Source organism: Suricata suricatta, chromosome 12, assembly GCF_006229205.1.
Source record: "Suricata suricatta isolate VVHF042 chromosome 12, meerkat_22Aug2017_6uvM2_HiC, whole genome shotgun sequence".
NCBI lineage: Eukaryota > Metazoa > Chordata > Mammalia > Carnivora > Herpestidae > Suricata > Suricata suricatta.
This window is the reverse complement of record NC_043711.1, coordinates 63,442,154-63,457,435: the sequence shown is the minus strand read 5'-3', so window position 1 is coordinate 63,457,435 and position 15,282 is coordinate 63,442,154. Positions and strand designations below refer to the sequence as shown.

The 15,282-nt window shown below is 43.3% G+C and overlaps 1 protein-coding gene and 1 long non-coding RNA gene across 2 annotated transcripts in view; both read left to right on the top strand.

The window, feature by feature from the left end:
* Positions 1-15,282, top strand: part of SLC24A3 (solute carrier family 24 member 3) — a 491,111-nt gene that overhangs the window by 211,624 nt on the left and 264,205 nt on the right. The gene's annotated exons all lie outside the window — the stretch shown is intronic.
* LOC115273776 lies at positions 11,971-13,414 on the top strand. The gene is made up of 3 exons (XR_003900941.1): positions 11,971-12,090; positions 12,184-12,807; positions 13,252-13,414. It is a non-coding gene; the product is annotated as an uncharacterized LOC115273776 (long non-coding RNA).

Genomic DNA, 15,282 nt, shown 5'->3' with positions numbered 1-15,282 from the left:
AAAAAAAAGAAAATAAAAGATATGATTAATGCACATCTACAAGCTGAAAAGTAATGATTTACAGCTACATCTGTTGTTCACAGAAACCCTCCTATGAGGGACATTTTCTGTGGTATAAATACACGAGGTCACAGAGCCTCATTCTCCCATAGAAGTTCACAAACCTGGTGTTCACCAGCCCCTGCTGGTCATGAAGTTTTGGGAGGCTCTGGAAGGCTCTGTACAGAGAAGCAGGCAGCTAAGCAAGCCGCATGTGAGAAGGCGGCACAACTCTCAGTTCAAGTGCAGGATGAGAACAAATTAGAAGACTTTTTCTTTCAGATGGCCTCAGCCCAGGAAAATTTACACTGCAAGAAGAGCATTTCAGTTGATGATAAGACGGAGAATATTGTAGAATCCCAGCCTGTACTTTCGGCATTGTTGACATATGACCTTGTTTTGGAGAACTTGCCATTTGCTCAGAAAGGCAGGAAGGTGAGCTGTTGGTAGTTCCTACAGTGTAGCAACACTATCTACCATGGTCTCCCTTTCCTCTGCATGCCTTTAGTGGGTTTCCCTGCTGCCTCTTGGTGGTTATTTGTTCTTAGCTAATTATAGAATGAAGGAATTTTATAGTCTCACAGCTAGGAATGAGAGGAACTCAGCTTTTTCCTTTTATTCCTAGGAAAAATGGTACTCCTCTCCTGCCTAATTGGAGAGTCATGTACGCAAGGAAGGGAAAATGCTGACCACACACCCAAAGGATAGGAACCCTTCCTTTTTTGCTGACAGCATACAGGGATTCCACTTCTTAGTTTTGGAAGTCTCATAACAACTAGAGTTGTCTTGGCTGGGGCCAAGAGTCCCCTGGCCGTGGGGTTGCCGCTAGCTCTGGGGCACATGCACATCTTTCAACAGGTGCTTCTTGATCTGCTAATCCAGTGACTCTGATGCTGGATTTTGCCAAAAATGTTTACAAGATTCTGCTCTCTCTATTTTAGGACAGTCTATAATTGAGAGATGACAGACTTCTAAGTGACACAAGCCCGGGTTCAAATCCTGGCTGAGCCACTTACCAGCTAGACAACTTTGGGCTGATCAGGCAACTTCCTTGAACCTGAATTTACTGCTCTGCAAAATGAATGCAATAGCACCTACCCCGTAGCTGCACCGGAAGGTCAGATGATATGATTTGTGAAAGCTCTGCCTTGTCATAAACTTGCTTTTTACATTTCTATTCCAAACAACGTACAAAAGTATTTTAATTAAAAAAGGTATTTGGGGTGCCTGCGTGGCTCAGTCAGGTGAGCGTCCGACCCTTGGTTTTGGCTCAGGTCATGATCTCATGGTTCATGAGATTGAGCCCTGCATCAAACTCTGCACTGGCAGCATGGAGCCTGCTTGGGATTCTCACTCTCCATTTCTCTCTGCCCCTCTTCTACTCACCCTCACTCTAAAATTTTTTTTTAATATTTTAAAGATATTTATTGTCACCTTTTGTATTTTAAACTATAGCAGTAAGTATAATTTCAAGGTGTAATATTTTGGGAGGAGATTCATCCTCCCACTGAAAATGTTAGGAGCCCAGGATGATCTGCTTGACTAGATGTTGTGTTTACAGATGGTACTGGTCATTTTGAGGGTATTCCAGGGCAGTCAGTATGTCCTTAGTTTACCCATGATTTACAGAGCTCATTGGCCAGGCACAGGGTAACCCAGTTGGAGTTCCCATTCACAGGAGGCAATGTCTGAAGGTGACTGCAGCATTTGCATGCATCCCATGAGAGTCTAGGACAGCTTCCTTTATCTTTTTTTTTTTTAACATTTATTTATTATTGAGAAACAGAGACAGATCGTGAACAGGGGAGGCAAAAAGAGAAGGGGAGACACAGAATCCGAAGCAGGCTCCAGGTTCTGAGCTGTCAGCACAGAGCCCAATGTGGGGCTTTAGGAGCTGAAGTCAGATGTGTAACTGACTGAGCCACCCACATGCCCCAGCTTTCTTTATCTTTAAGGCTTTGTCTTCCATCTGGAACAGTCCATTATTGTAGGGAAAATGTAGAGCAGAGAGAAAAGTTTTATTCTACCACCGTTGTAGTGGTCACCCATGCTCATTCTAGGAATGAATGGAATCATGACCTAGATGTTCAGTTTGATCCCCTAAACTCCTTGTACCAAGTGACATACTCAGATGTAAGATCTCCTTCCTGCAACTGCTGGCTTGTGCTTCTTAAGGAGAGGTTTGAGTTCTTCTTCTGTTTGGATACAAATAAAGAGGTACTAAGAGCTAACATCTATTGCATACTTGCCATGTGCCACGTGTGGTTCTGAGAACGTAACACACATCCGTTCACTCAGCCTTCATGCTCTACATGAAGTAAGGGCCATTATTACATCATATACTGAGACAGTAGTTATTATAGTCACCCAGACGAGGAAACTGTGGCCCTGAGAGGTTCAGTGCCTGGCCCCAAGTTACACGGTTTGGGGAAGGGAAGCTTGTAGATGTGGATTGGTGCTGAGTGACTAATGGGTCTTCTGTTTAACCCCTGATTCTTTAGAGGTTGTAAGTAGTCTTCTCTGATTTCCCTTCAAAAAGCTGAGCATCACAACCCAAGAGAATTTCATCTCATGCTCTTGACACTGCCTAGCATGCCTCTCTGGTATTTGTGTCTCTGACATTTCCCAAATGAGTATAGGGAAGGGTACCTACTCTATATAGGAAAAAAAATCTACATGCTCACGTGGATTGGAGACCCTGGTACTCATAGGGGCATCTCCAGAGGACATCTGCACTTCTGGTTCTGGCTGGCTCCTGTCAGCAACCTGGTGTTCATCTGAAGCAAAGGCCCCTAAATGGCTGCATGGCTGCATCTCTCATTGGATTGGTCTTGTCCTCTCCTGCAGCTCTCTTTAGCCTCTTCCCAGCTCCAATGAGAAAAACTCCAAGAAGGGGTACTGATTGGCTATACCAGTTGCAGTGGCCAGGGAAGGGAGGGACTATTTTTGGCTTAGCCTACGCTGTGTGTCCACGTTTGACCAATTGCTATAGCCAGAAGAGAGGGATCACATTAGAAGATAGCAGCCCCCTTTTTGGCTGACAGGATTAGAGGAGGGGTGGGGGATGAGATGTCTCCCTGAAAAGAGGTCAAGCTCCAAAAGACAGAACAGATAGACTGGCAGACAGAATAACAATGTGAGCAACAAATATAGAAAAATATCCTCAGAGGGTGTCTCAGAATGAGACAAACTGAAAGCATAACTCTCTGCCAATATGCAGCTGGAAGTTTTGGCCTTGGGAGTTTGAGGGGCTTCAGATGGAAGAAGAGGGGTAAAAAGTATGTGAGGGAAGACTGAGGAGCACAGAGGAGGGGTTGGCTCATACACCCCAGCTCCACCAGTCTTCCTCTGTTCCTCAAACTCTCTGAACCTACTCACCGTGGGGCCTTTGCACATGATGTCTCTTTCATAGTGCTTACACTTGCATACTAACTGCAGCTGCCTGTGTTTTCATCCTTCAGATCCTAGTGTAAGAATTCTGAACCCTTGAGATAAATTAGGTCCCTCTTTTTTCCTTCTCTTCCAGAGACCGCCTCCTTGCTTTAGAGCACTTACAATAAATTTTAGTCATTTATTGAATTGTTTATTTGTTCCATATCTCTGGGCTGTGTGTGTTGGTTCCCCTGTATATTACCAATGCTTGGGAATCAGGAGGCACTCAGTAAATATTGGAGAAATACTGTCGTTGTATGAATTTTGGTTTTATGACATGATCAGAAGCAAATAGGCTATGCCAGTATGGAGAGGAAAGAGCAGAGAGAGGATACATAGAAGAAAGACATGAGACTGAGAGTCAGACATCAGAAGAAAGCAAGAACTGACTGGGCCAGACTAATGCCCTCAAAGAACTCTAGGTTTTTCAGACTTTCCATCTGGGGGGAGGGTTTATTGAGGCAGGTTTATCTGAAGGTCCACGATGGGCATCTGTATTATCAATGTATGACCTTATTCCGTGGTTGGCGTGTCTGAGAGGAGATGGATTTTCAAATAGCTGACAGATGCCAGAGGGGCTGTGGTGCTTTGTGAGTTGAGGTGGTGTGAGTTCTGTTCCCTGTCTCTGTTTTCCTCTGCCTTCTTCCCAGTGCTCTTGGGGTGCAGCTGTTGGCCATCATACCTCTCACATCGTCATTCCAGAAAATTCCTTGCTGCCACTTCACCACACAGTGGTGAAGGCACGTTAATGAGGCCAGTGCAGGGACCTGCTGTATTTTCAGAGCAGTATTCTGGGCACGCATCTAACTCCCAGACAACCCAGTGGAGTTTCCCCTGAAAGGCTCTGGCATTGGTGCCCCGAGCAGTCTCCTCGCTTCAAGGTTGAACCCAGTGGCCTCATGTTTTCAAAACATGAAATGATCATTGAGGAAAAGAAGTCAGTTGAGCTTGGTGAGTCCCCAGTGTCTGGGCACCATGCACTCCACTGTGAAAGGAGAATGCTGGCCTTTGAGTGTACAAAAGGCATCTGACAGAGTTGGAAGAAGTGGCTTATTACTACTTTCAGGAGGGATAAATTGAACTTTTAGAAAGGCCTTCATTTCGGGGAGACTTGGTTTGTATGGTGAGTATCTCTGAGTGAAACAGAAAGCTGATCTTGGAGACCTTCAATGTTGGATTCTCCCTGACCCATTTCCTATTTGGGGGTGGTAGCTAGTCTAGACAGCAAGCCACTACTTGGCCTCTGCCCCTACGTACCTACCCCCCCCCCCCCCGGGATGATTGGCTGCCATCATCCCATGGCTGATCAGAGCACTTTCCTCATGCCAGAGATAAGCACACAGCTGGGGTGAAAAATGTTCTTTGGTTGTAGCATTCTGGAATTCAAAGCATCTTCCCTGAAAAACTGGGCTTATTGCCTCCAAGTGGGCCTTCCTCTCCACTGTGCAGACATATCGTTCAGCTGCTGTTCATGTGACCACCATGGCATCCACTGTTGCTGGCAGTCTTCATGCACCCTTAGCACACTGTGGCTTCCATTAAGTCTGTGATTCTGTCCTGTGTCAGACAAGGTATGTGATCTCACTGGGCAGCCATCCCAGGTAGGAGGGTCAAGTCTCACTCATTCTAAGCAACATTCTTTTACTTCGAAGGCGTCTAGAAGCAGGGCACCAAATTTTTGTCTTTGTAGTGTTGCTTGGTTTTATTTGATTTTTTTTTCTGTAGAAAAAAAACCCCACCCAAACAAAGCTGTATATGGGGAGAAGAGTATATCTCCTCTCAAACAGATAGATTTGGCTGGATTTCTCTCCTAGAGATGTACTTGTGAAACACTTATGAATGACTTATATCCCATGTAATTCTGTACAAATTTTGTTGGCATATATAAGTGACCCCTTAGGATCCCACAGGAATAATTATTAGTCATAGCCAGAATTTACCAAAAACAAATCAGAACTCATTTCCTTCCAAGGACTTCCAAATCTCTTACATTCTTCCTATTTGTTTGTCCATAAATTGTGTCTACATAGAATCAGAATAATTGGTGGGTTTGACCTGTGTGGCGGGTAAATACAGGGATCTATGAATGAATTAGAGCTTATTAAACAGAATGCCTCACTGATCTGAGGGTCTGAGCCGACAGAAAACAAGACCTTTCCATGTCGACGTGGCTGACTTTCTTTGAGGAGCAGAAGAGGAGGGAAAGGTTGGAGGAGCTCTTGTTTTGCATTTAGGCAGCTTTGGGTGGATGTGTGTTGGGGGGGGGTAATACTGGTATCTGGGTTCTGATTGGTGGACATAGGGTTTTATTTCTACTTAAAAGGAAGTACATATTCAATGAATTTATTATATTTCTCTCCTTCAAATATAGGGAAGAGAATCAGACCTAACTTTGACAATATTCTTTGTTAAAACATATGTGACTGCTTGGGCGTTGAAATCAGACATTGCTCTAGAATTAATATTTTCTTCCTGTTTTGGTAAATTTTACTGATTTCAAAGCTCAGAAACATCAAATTTAAATTTAAGAGCAAAACCAGACCCCACACTTTGCTTTCAGCTGACTAGAGCCATCTGCTCACCTGCCCTCCTGCCACATCTGTTGAGCTCCTCTTTGCCAGTTAGGTGATGAGTCTCCTGTCTGTAATGTAGGAGGGAGCTGATAGAACGGGTGGGGAGAAAAGTGCCTAAGGGTCTAAAGACCTAGTACATCTCGGTTTGGGGTAATCCTCCCAAGTTATATGCTTCAGAGTTCTGAGGCAAATAATAACTGAGCTCTGCGGGTTCCCTAGTGAAGGGTGTAAACTGTCTTTGGCACCACTAACTTGGCTTCTAAACCATGAGGTCACAAAGAGAAATGGCATCCATAATTGCCATTCTTATATCTGCTAAACAGAAGAGTTTTATTTGCTTGGAAAAAAAATCCAGAAACAATTCCCAGAAGAGAGGGCTGGCTGGGTTACTCTTTAAAGAAGTAATGGAGTTTCAAAAATGGGAGACCAGTTCAAGAATCAGTGTCAGAAGAGACAGTGGTGATGGTGCGCAGGGCTCCACCAGGTGTCTGAAGGTGATGGATGGAAGGTGAAATATGAGGCCCACAGGGTAAAGAGTGCTATGCCCACCCAGCACTGAGGCAGTGGCAGCCTTGGGCTATATTGGACTCAGACAGGACTTTTATCAAATGTGGCCAATGGGCTTGTTAGGTGGGTGTATTAAAAGCAAAGCAGTTGGCTCTATGAGCAGGAAGCAGGCTGTCCTGAGACTCTGCAGTCATTAGGATGTCACATCACACACCCATAGCACTGTTCCAGACAAGACTGTGCAGTAATAGCTGGGTCAAGCCAGTTTTGAAATCAAGGTTGGAAGCCTTAGTCCTCCTGCTGTCCACTGAGCCAGGGTTGGGCTGGCCTCTTTCTGGGCTGACCATTCTTCACACAACAGGAACTTGCTTCTCATTTCTCAGATGCTGACAAGCTGTGACCTTGATTTTCTCACCTTCACAGGGTCCTGGCATCCCCACTCAGGGGCTGGAAGTGGTGATAGTAACTCACAGCCAAGCACAGGAAACTAATGGCCTGCTAGGGATGCACGGCTCTTTTTTCTAGATGAGGGTCCCTGTGCATTCAGAATAAAAAGAGTGAAGGTTGGGGTAGGGCTGAAGTTGGCATGTACTCACCCAGATCAGAGTCTCCTTAACCAATATGCCATACTTCTAAGAATCCAGGAAATAGAAATACATGTATAAACTTAAAGTATATATGCATGTATATGTGCATATAGACTTAATTTTTACTCAAGATAGTTTAAATTAGTACCATATGTTTGCACTCATAAGTCTAACAGGAGAAACCTAACAGAGGACCATAGGGAGAGGAAGGAGGAAAGAGAACTGGGGAGAGTGAGGGACACAAATCATGAAAGACTATTGAATACTGAAAACGAACCATGGACTGAAGGGGGAGGGGGAGGGGGAGGGAGGGAAGGGGGTGATAGTCATGGTGGGGGGCACTTGTGAGGAGAAGCACTGGGTGTTACATGGAAACCAATTTGAAAATAAACTATTAAAAATATTAGTAGACCTTAATTCTACAATAGCCAAAGCATGGGAAGAGCCTAAATGTCCATCACCTGATGAGTGGATCAAGAAGATGTGGTGTATATATATATATACAATGGAGTATTACATGGCAATGAGAAAGAATGTGAAATATGGCCATTTGTAGCAAAGTGGATGGATCTTGAGGGTGTCTTGCTAAGCAAAATAAGTCATGTGGAGAAGGACAGATACCATATGTTTGCACTCATAGGTCTAACAGGAGAAACCTAACAGAGGACCATAGGGAGGGAAGAGGGAAAGAGAGTTGGGGAGAGAGAGGGGTGAAAATCATGAGAGACTATTGAATACTGAAAATGAAGGGCTGAAGGGGTAGGGGGAGGGGGGAAGGGGAGTGGTAATGGAAGAGGGCACTTGTGGGCAAGAGCACTGGAAGTTTTATGGAAACCAATTTGACAATAAACTATTAAAAATTTAAAAAAGGAAAAAATAAATTTAAAGCTTTAGGTTTATAGAAAGTGGATGGAAAATACTATACACCTCTTTATCTCTACCTCTAAGTTTCTTCTTCTGCTAACATCTTGCATCACTATCGTTCATTTGTCACAACTGTTGAACAGATAATGGTACACCAGTTTTAACTAAACTGAATAGTTTTATCTTAGGGTTCACTCTTGGTGTTGTACAGTCCATGAGTTTTGTCAAATGCCAGAGTGCCATGTATCCATCATTACAGTATCCTACAAAATAGTTTCCCTGCCCTAAAATTCCTCTGTGTCCTGTCTGTTCATCCCTGCCTCCCCCTAACTTTGGGGAGCCACTGATCCTTTTACTGTCTTCATAGTTGGAACCATACAGTAGCCTTTTTAGATCAGTTTCTGTCACTTAGCAATATGTGTTTAAGGTTCTTCCATGTCTTTTTGTGAACAGCTCATTTCTATCACTGGGTAACATTCCATTGTCTGGATGTACCACAGTTTGTTTCTCCATTCACCTACTGAAGGACATCTCAGCTGCTTCCAAGTTTTGACAATTAAGGGTAAAGCTGTTAAGAACATTTATGTGCAGGGATTTAAGTTCTCAGTTCATTCACGGTAAATACCAAGAAGTACAACTGCTGGATGACATGGTAAAAGTGCGTTTAGTTTTATTTTCTGCCAAAATGTTTTCCATGGTAGCTGAACAGTTTCACATTCACACCAGCAATGAATGAGTTTCTGTTGCTTCACATCCTCACCAGAATTTAGAGCTGTGAGTGTTTGGATTTGGGCCATTTTAATAGGTATACAGTGGTATAATATTGTTGTTTTAATTTTTAGTTCATTAATGACCTATGATGTTGAGCATTTTTTCTTATACTTATATGCCCTTTGTATACCTTCTTTTGTGAGGTATTTATCCAGGATCCCTGCCCATCTTCTAATCAGGTTGTTCATTTTCTTATTGTTGAGTTTTAAGAGCTCTTTGTATATTTTGCAAAAGTTTTTAATCAGATAGTCTTTTGCAAATATTTTCTCCCACTTTGTGGCTTATCTTCTCATTCCCTTGACAGTATATTTTGTTGAGCAGAACTTTTTTAATTTTAAGGAAATCCATTGTATCAGTTATTTCTTTCATGGATTATATCTTTGGTGTTGTATCTAAGAGGTCATCCCTCAACCCAAGGTCAGCTAGATTTTCTCTTACATTTTCTAAAATTTTGTAGTATTGCATTTCATGTTTCAGTCCATGATCCATTTTGAGTTAATTTTTGTGAGAGTTTTAATGTCAGGTTTTTTGTTTGTTTGTTTGTTTGTTTGTTTTTGAGATTGGGTATCTAGTTCTAGCACTCTGGTGAAAATGCTGGTCTTTCTCCATTAAAGTGCATTTGTTTTCCTTATCAAAGAACAGTTGACTGTATTTGCATGGGTCTATTTCACAGCTCTCTTTTCTGCCCCATTAATAATGTTTTTCTACCAGTATCATATTTTCTTGATCAGTATAGCTTTATAGTAAGTGATGAAGTCAGGTAGTATTCATCTTCAGTGTTTATTCTTCTCCAGTAGTATGTTGACTGTTCTCAGTCTTTTGTCTCTCTGTATAAACTTTTTAATAAATTTGTTGATATTCACAAAACTATTTGCTGGGATTTTTATTCGGGTTGCAGTGAGTTTGTAGATCAAGTTGGGAAGAACTTACATCTTAATGATATTGAGTCTTCCTATCTATGAATATGGAATATCTCTCCAATTTTTTAGTTCTTTGATTTCATTCATCAGAGTTCTCTAGTTTTTGTAATAGAGAACTCACACATATTTTATTAGGTTTATACCTATGTAGGTCTCTTTTTTGGGTGCTATGCTATAAATGGTGTATTTTTAAGTTGAATTCCAATTATTGAATCCTAGTATGTAGGAAAACAATTGACTTTTGTATATGAACTTCGTAACCTGCAACCATGCTACCATCACTTATTAGTTCCTGGAGTTGTGTTTTTGTTTTGATTCTTTGGGATTTCTTACATACATAATCATCTAATCTATTTTTAAAACACCGTTTTCTTTTTTCCCAATCTGCCTATCTTTTATTTATTTATTTTCCTTTATTTCTTAAGGGAAGACTTTGCTTTCTTATTTGTTTATGTATTTATTTATTGTCAAGTTAGCTAACATACAATGTATACAGTATAGTTTTGGCTTCACAGAGCTAGAACAAACAATCCTAAAAATTGTATGGGATCACAAAAGATCCCAAATAGCCAAAGTAATGTTGAAAAAGAAAATCAAAGCTGGAAGCATTGCAATCTTGGATTTTAGCCTGTACTGCAAAGCTGTAATCAAGACAGTATGGTACTGGCACAAATACAGTCACACAGACCAGTGGAATAGAACAGAGAACCTAGAAATGGACCCTCAATGTATGGCCAACTAATCTTTGACAAAGCAGAAAAGCATATCCGATGAAAAAAGACAGTCTCTTTATTTATTTATTTTTCTTGTCTTACTGCATTGGCTTGGACTCTTCTAGTATGGTGTTAAATAGAAATGGTGAGGGGGAACATCCTTGCCTTGTTCCTTCTGTTAGGGGGGAAAGCACCTACTTTCTCATCATTACTTTTGCTTTTAAGTCCTCCATGTGACATGGAGTTATGAGTACTCTGGCCACATTTCCTTACTACCCACTCTTCCTTGTCATAGTTTATCTCTTTTTAATAAAAGCGAGTACAATGCTACATGTGATAGAGATGTCTTGTCTTTGCCACCAGGCCTGATCACTCCCTGCCCACCGTTCCCAGAAACAACTACTGTCATGAAGGTGGTAGGTTTCTTTTAATCCAGTTACTTCTGCTGACTAAGGGGACAACCTAAATTTGTTTTACATCAGCCGTATGGACTTCATGGTGCTGGAAGGGAGAGCAGTCAGTACAGAAGATAGCAGAAGCAGGATGTGTAGTTACATAGTCTGAAATGTACAGATGTGTGTGCACAGTTTATCTGTCTTATTTTGGGGTCTTCTAGAAGGAGACCCATGTTTGACATGCAGCCTGTGGAGCAGGAAACTGAGACAAGGAAGGGATGAACTCTGGAAGAAGGCACATCTTAGGAAGTTGTAACTGTGATGAATTGAGCCCCAGCCATCTGGGGACAACGGGGATAGCACAAAGCACACATGAGAGATGAGGAAGCAGAATATTCACCGCCATCCCTGTAAGCCAGTGACAGAAAGGAGCTCCTGCATCCATTGGGCCCCTAGAATTTCTTGCCATGGACAAAACTGGCCCTGGCAGCCAGAAAGAGCCCTGGGGCACAGGAGGTACAGGTGATAGCAGGCAGAAATCAGGCAGGTGTACTCTGCATTGGTCAACTTGAGGGGATGTGGGCTACCAGCTGACAGCGCCTGCTAAGCCTCTCATAAAATGTCTCTTTGCTAAAAGCTTAGCTTATTTCATAATTATGTAAAATGTTAAAAAAGGCTGAACATGTGCCAGGTCCTGGGATCTTATTCCATCCTTGTAAGAACCCTGCGAAGAAGGTAGTGTTACCTTTATCCCTGTTGTCCAGACATGGAAAATGAGGCTTGGCCAGGCTTCAGCACTCAGCAGTGGCTGATACCAACACCAGAACTCTGACTCACCTGTCAGGACCCCAAGCTGCCTGTCAGAGAGTGTGGCTCCAGTAACCCTTGAGAACATTCAGGAAGATTCAAAGGAAGCTTATTTCGAGACAACTTTTAGAGGGCAGCTTAAAATGAGTGCTGGGAGCCTTTTAATTAAGCACTAAAAAGAACAGGAGATTGAAAGTAAGCTGCTTCAATGAGAAGGCTAATATTTACAGATTAAAAAACATGTAAAAGTCTGAAAATGCAGGTCTCTTGTTAGGGCTGATATAATTACTAAGTTCTCGTTTCCTAGCAATAAGGACAAAGATGTTAATTCTTGGTTCACAGTTTGCCTTTAGGCAGGTCTTGGATTTGATTGCCTGCTGGAGCCTGTTGCCAGGGGACATGTCTTTGGGTGTTCTGTTGGTGACAAGTGTTCAAGGGCACCACTCCAGGAAGGATGGAGTTACTCTTATTTCTGCATTCAGGTGAGTTGGATGAGTCATTTGAGCAGCCAGTGATGCAAGGGACAATACCCTTTATGTGACCTTGACTCATTCTACCAGAATGTCTGCCTACAGGGAAATCTCCTGAACCAAAAAATGAGAAGACTCCAGGTTAGCCACTAACCAGCTGTAAGACTTGGGACACGTCCATGGAACTCTCTGGATTTAGTGACTTTCAGTCCATCCTGTTCAGCTTTAACAGCACATGGCAAACAGGTGAATCCATGAATGGAACCTGCATCAGATGTCCTACATGCACTCACGGTGCTGAGTATCTGCGGTCAGTGTCTGCCACTAGTACATACCACCTTGAGTCATTAAGGCCAAGCCTGGTGACTCACTCCAGGACTCCATTGTGTGACATTTTCCTGTGACTTGAATGAGGACACTGAAAGCATGCACACCTACCTGTGGACCCCCTAAAGCTGGAAAGATGGCAGAGATTACCTTATTGAATTACTTAAAGTAGGTGTAGCTGTTGTGATAGGTAAGACCCCAGATTTCAGTGGCTTAATTCCACAGAAGATCCTTTCTTACTCTTGCAAGATCCTGCACAGTAGCCAGCAGGCACCCTTCCATACAGCGACTCAGGGACTTAGAGACCTCTGTCTTCAACTCACCATCTGCTGGGACCTCAGGTGTTCCCTTCCACCTGGCAGATGAGGAAGGAGAGAGCGTGGAAGACCACAAGGGAGATTTGTAAGTGTCAGGCCTATGGTGCATATCATTTCTGCCCATGTATTACTGGCCAGGACTCCACTCTGTGGCCACAGTTGCAAGTGAGGTGGATGGGCATGGGTTTTGGTGCAGTTTGCTGCTTCTATTATGTGAGAGCAGAAGCAGGATTCACAAAGGTCTGAGAGCCTTTAATAAGGGGGTAGAGATTAATTACATAAAATCAGGTTCTTAGTTTGGTGAAACCTTTCTACAGAAGCATGGGATGGAGAAGATGTGGCTTAAGAGCATCGTACCTGTAAGTGGCCCCAAGCCTCCCTGGGTCTGCACTACACATACTGAATAGCTAATGTTTGCCGAGTGCTATGTCAAGTTTCTGTGACAGGTACTGTCGTGAGCATTTATGTGCATTATCTCATTTTCACGGCCTCTGTCTGTGTTTACATTCTCATCTTTTTCATTTTATAGATCAAGAATCCAGAGTGGAGGGAGACCACCTGATTTGCCCAAGGTGACATGGCTGCTCTGGGCCAAATGAGATTCGGGTCCATATCAGCCTTGTTCAGATTTCATGTTTTTATAAAGGAATGGATTTCTGAACCAGAGTGGAGTAATCCTGCTCTCCTTCATGCTAGATAGACACCCTGGGATGTGCATGGTTGTTCTCGGTGCCACACTCTGGCAGAGGGTAAGGGTGAGCTCAGTGGTGAGGGGCAGCATGGTGTCAAACCCCTGTCCTGCAGGGAAGGCTGGATTCCTGGCTTGCTTGGTCTGGAGAAAGGGTACTTGGGGTGGCACCCCATTTACTTGAATGAATGAAAGTCTGTGTGGACTGTTTTTCAGATCCCTAGGCAGTATGACTAGTTCCCTGGACAGATGCAGTTTGGGGAGGCAAAATTCTGTTTGGTGTAAGAAAGAGCATTTCTTTCTCTTCTTCCTTTTTTTTTTTTTTTTTTTTTTTAATACAGAGACAGGAAGGTGGCAGGTTCATTACCACTGCAAGTATTTGGGCCAATGCTGGGCATGATTTGCTAGTGGTATTTGAAGGAATTCAGACATCCCTTGAGGGTGATGGCCATTCCTTAGTGATACTGCCCCAGGATGCCCCAGGTGGGTGGTCCACTGTCTCCTTTGTGCCCCCACTGTGTCCTTGGAAGAGCCTTGTGGTGGCACTTGGAACACCTTGGTGAACTTAATTTCTTCAGCAGATTTAATGCACCTTTACATCTCCAGTGGTTAGCACAGAGTGGGGACTTAATAAAGGTTTATCAGTGGATGAATGCATTTGGTTTGGGAGGTAGGGCCACATGATTTCTTGGGTCCCTTCCAACCCCAGGATTTCATGCTTCCATGCACAAAATGACCTCCTCTCCTCACAGCGCTAACCAGTGCACTTAGCTCCTCCTATCCTAGCTGGTTCTGAGTCCTGGGGGAGGTCCACAGCACCAGCCACCTTCTCCCAAAATGTAGGATCCAGGGGTACCACCAATATTGCACAGCCAGGGTGGATGGACCGAGCCCCAAACCCTCAGCTCACTGCTAGACACAGCACCAGGCTCAGTGCTTTGAGATTATTTTAGCATTCTTAATTAACAGTGTCAGTACTAATAGTTGCCATGTATTGGATGCTTATTATGCACAAATAACAGATGGTTACTTAGCACAACCTCTTTTAAACAGTCTTTATAATCCACATCTTCCAATGTGAAAACAACATCTTAGGTTTCAGAGAAGATATGTGGTTGATCCTGGATACAAGCCCAGGCCCCCTAATGCCACATTTCCCCGGCAGGATGGCACACCACTTCCCTGAACTTTTCTGAAATCCCAGTGTCAGACAGGTTATTATTTGCCCTTTTCCTCAGAAGCAGCCTTTAATAGTTCCCCCGGTCAGGGTTGTATCTGTGCCTATGAGTAATTGGATGAGGCCCCCACGGTCATGGTTAGGGGTGTGAGGCTGGATTCAGACCATCTTTGGGTCCAGTCTAGGCCCCACTGCTTAGCAGCATGGCATCCCGAAGTGCCACTTGTGTCCATTGTACAGGTGCTTGTCAAGGATTTGGTCAGGTAAACCACACAAAGCAATGCAGCACAGTCCTGCCACCTCGTAAATGCTGCATAAACTATTAGAATTGGAGCAAGAGTTGAAGGCCTGGAGGTTATTTCCTCTCATGTTTTCTATTTTTTTGGTCAGGTTTAAATATCTTTATCTTATTTCTTATTTAAAAAATTTTTTTTAATTCCAGTGTTAACATAAAGCATTGTCTTAGTTTCAGGTGGATGATACAGTGATTCAGCAGTTCCTTAATGAGGGGAAATCCACACTTCCCTTGCAGCAGAGTGGCCCTACCTTGATACATTCAGGAACTCTGCCTGGATTATCCAGGATCCCCTGAAGGCAGAGCCCGAGATGAGGATGCACGGGTTGATGAGGAGAGTGGTCACAGGAAATGGAAGTGAGGAGCCGGTGTGTGGGCAGAAGGAGGAGGCACCAGTCAG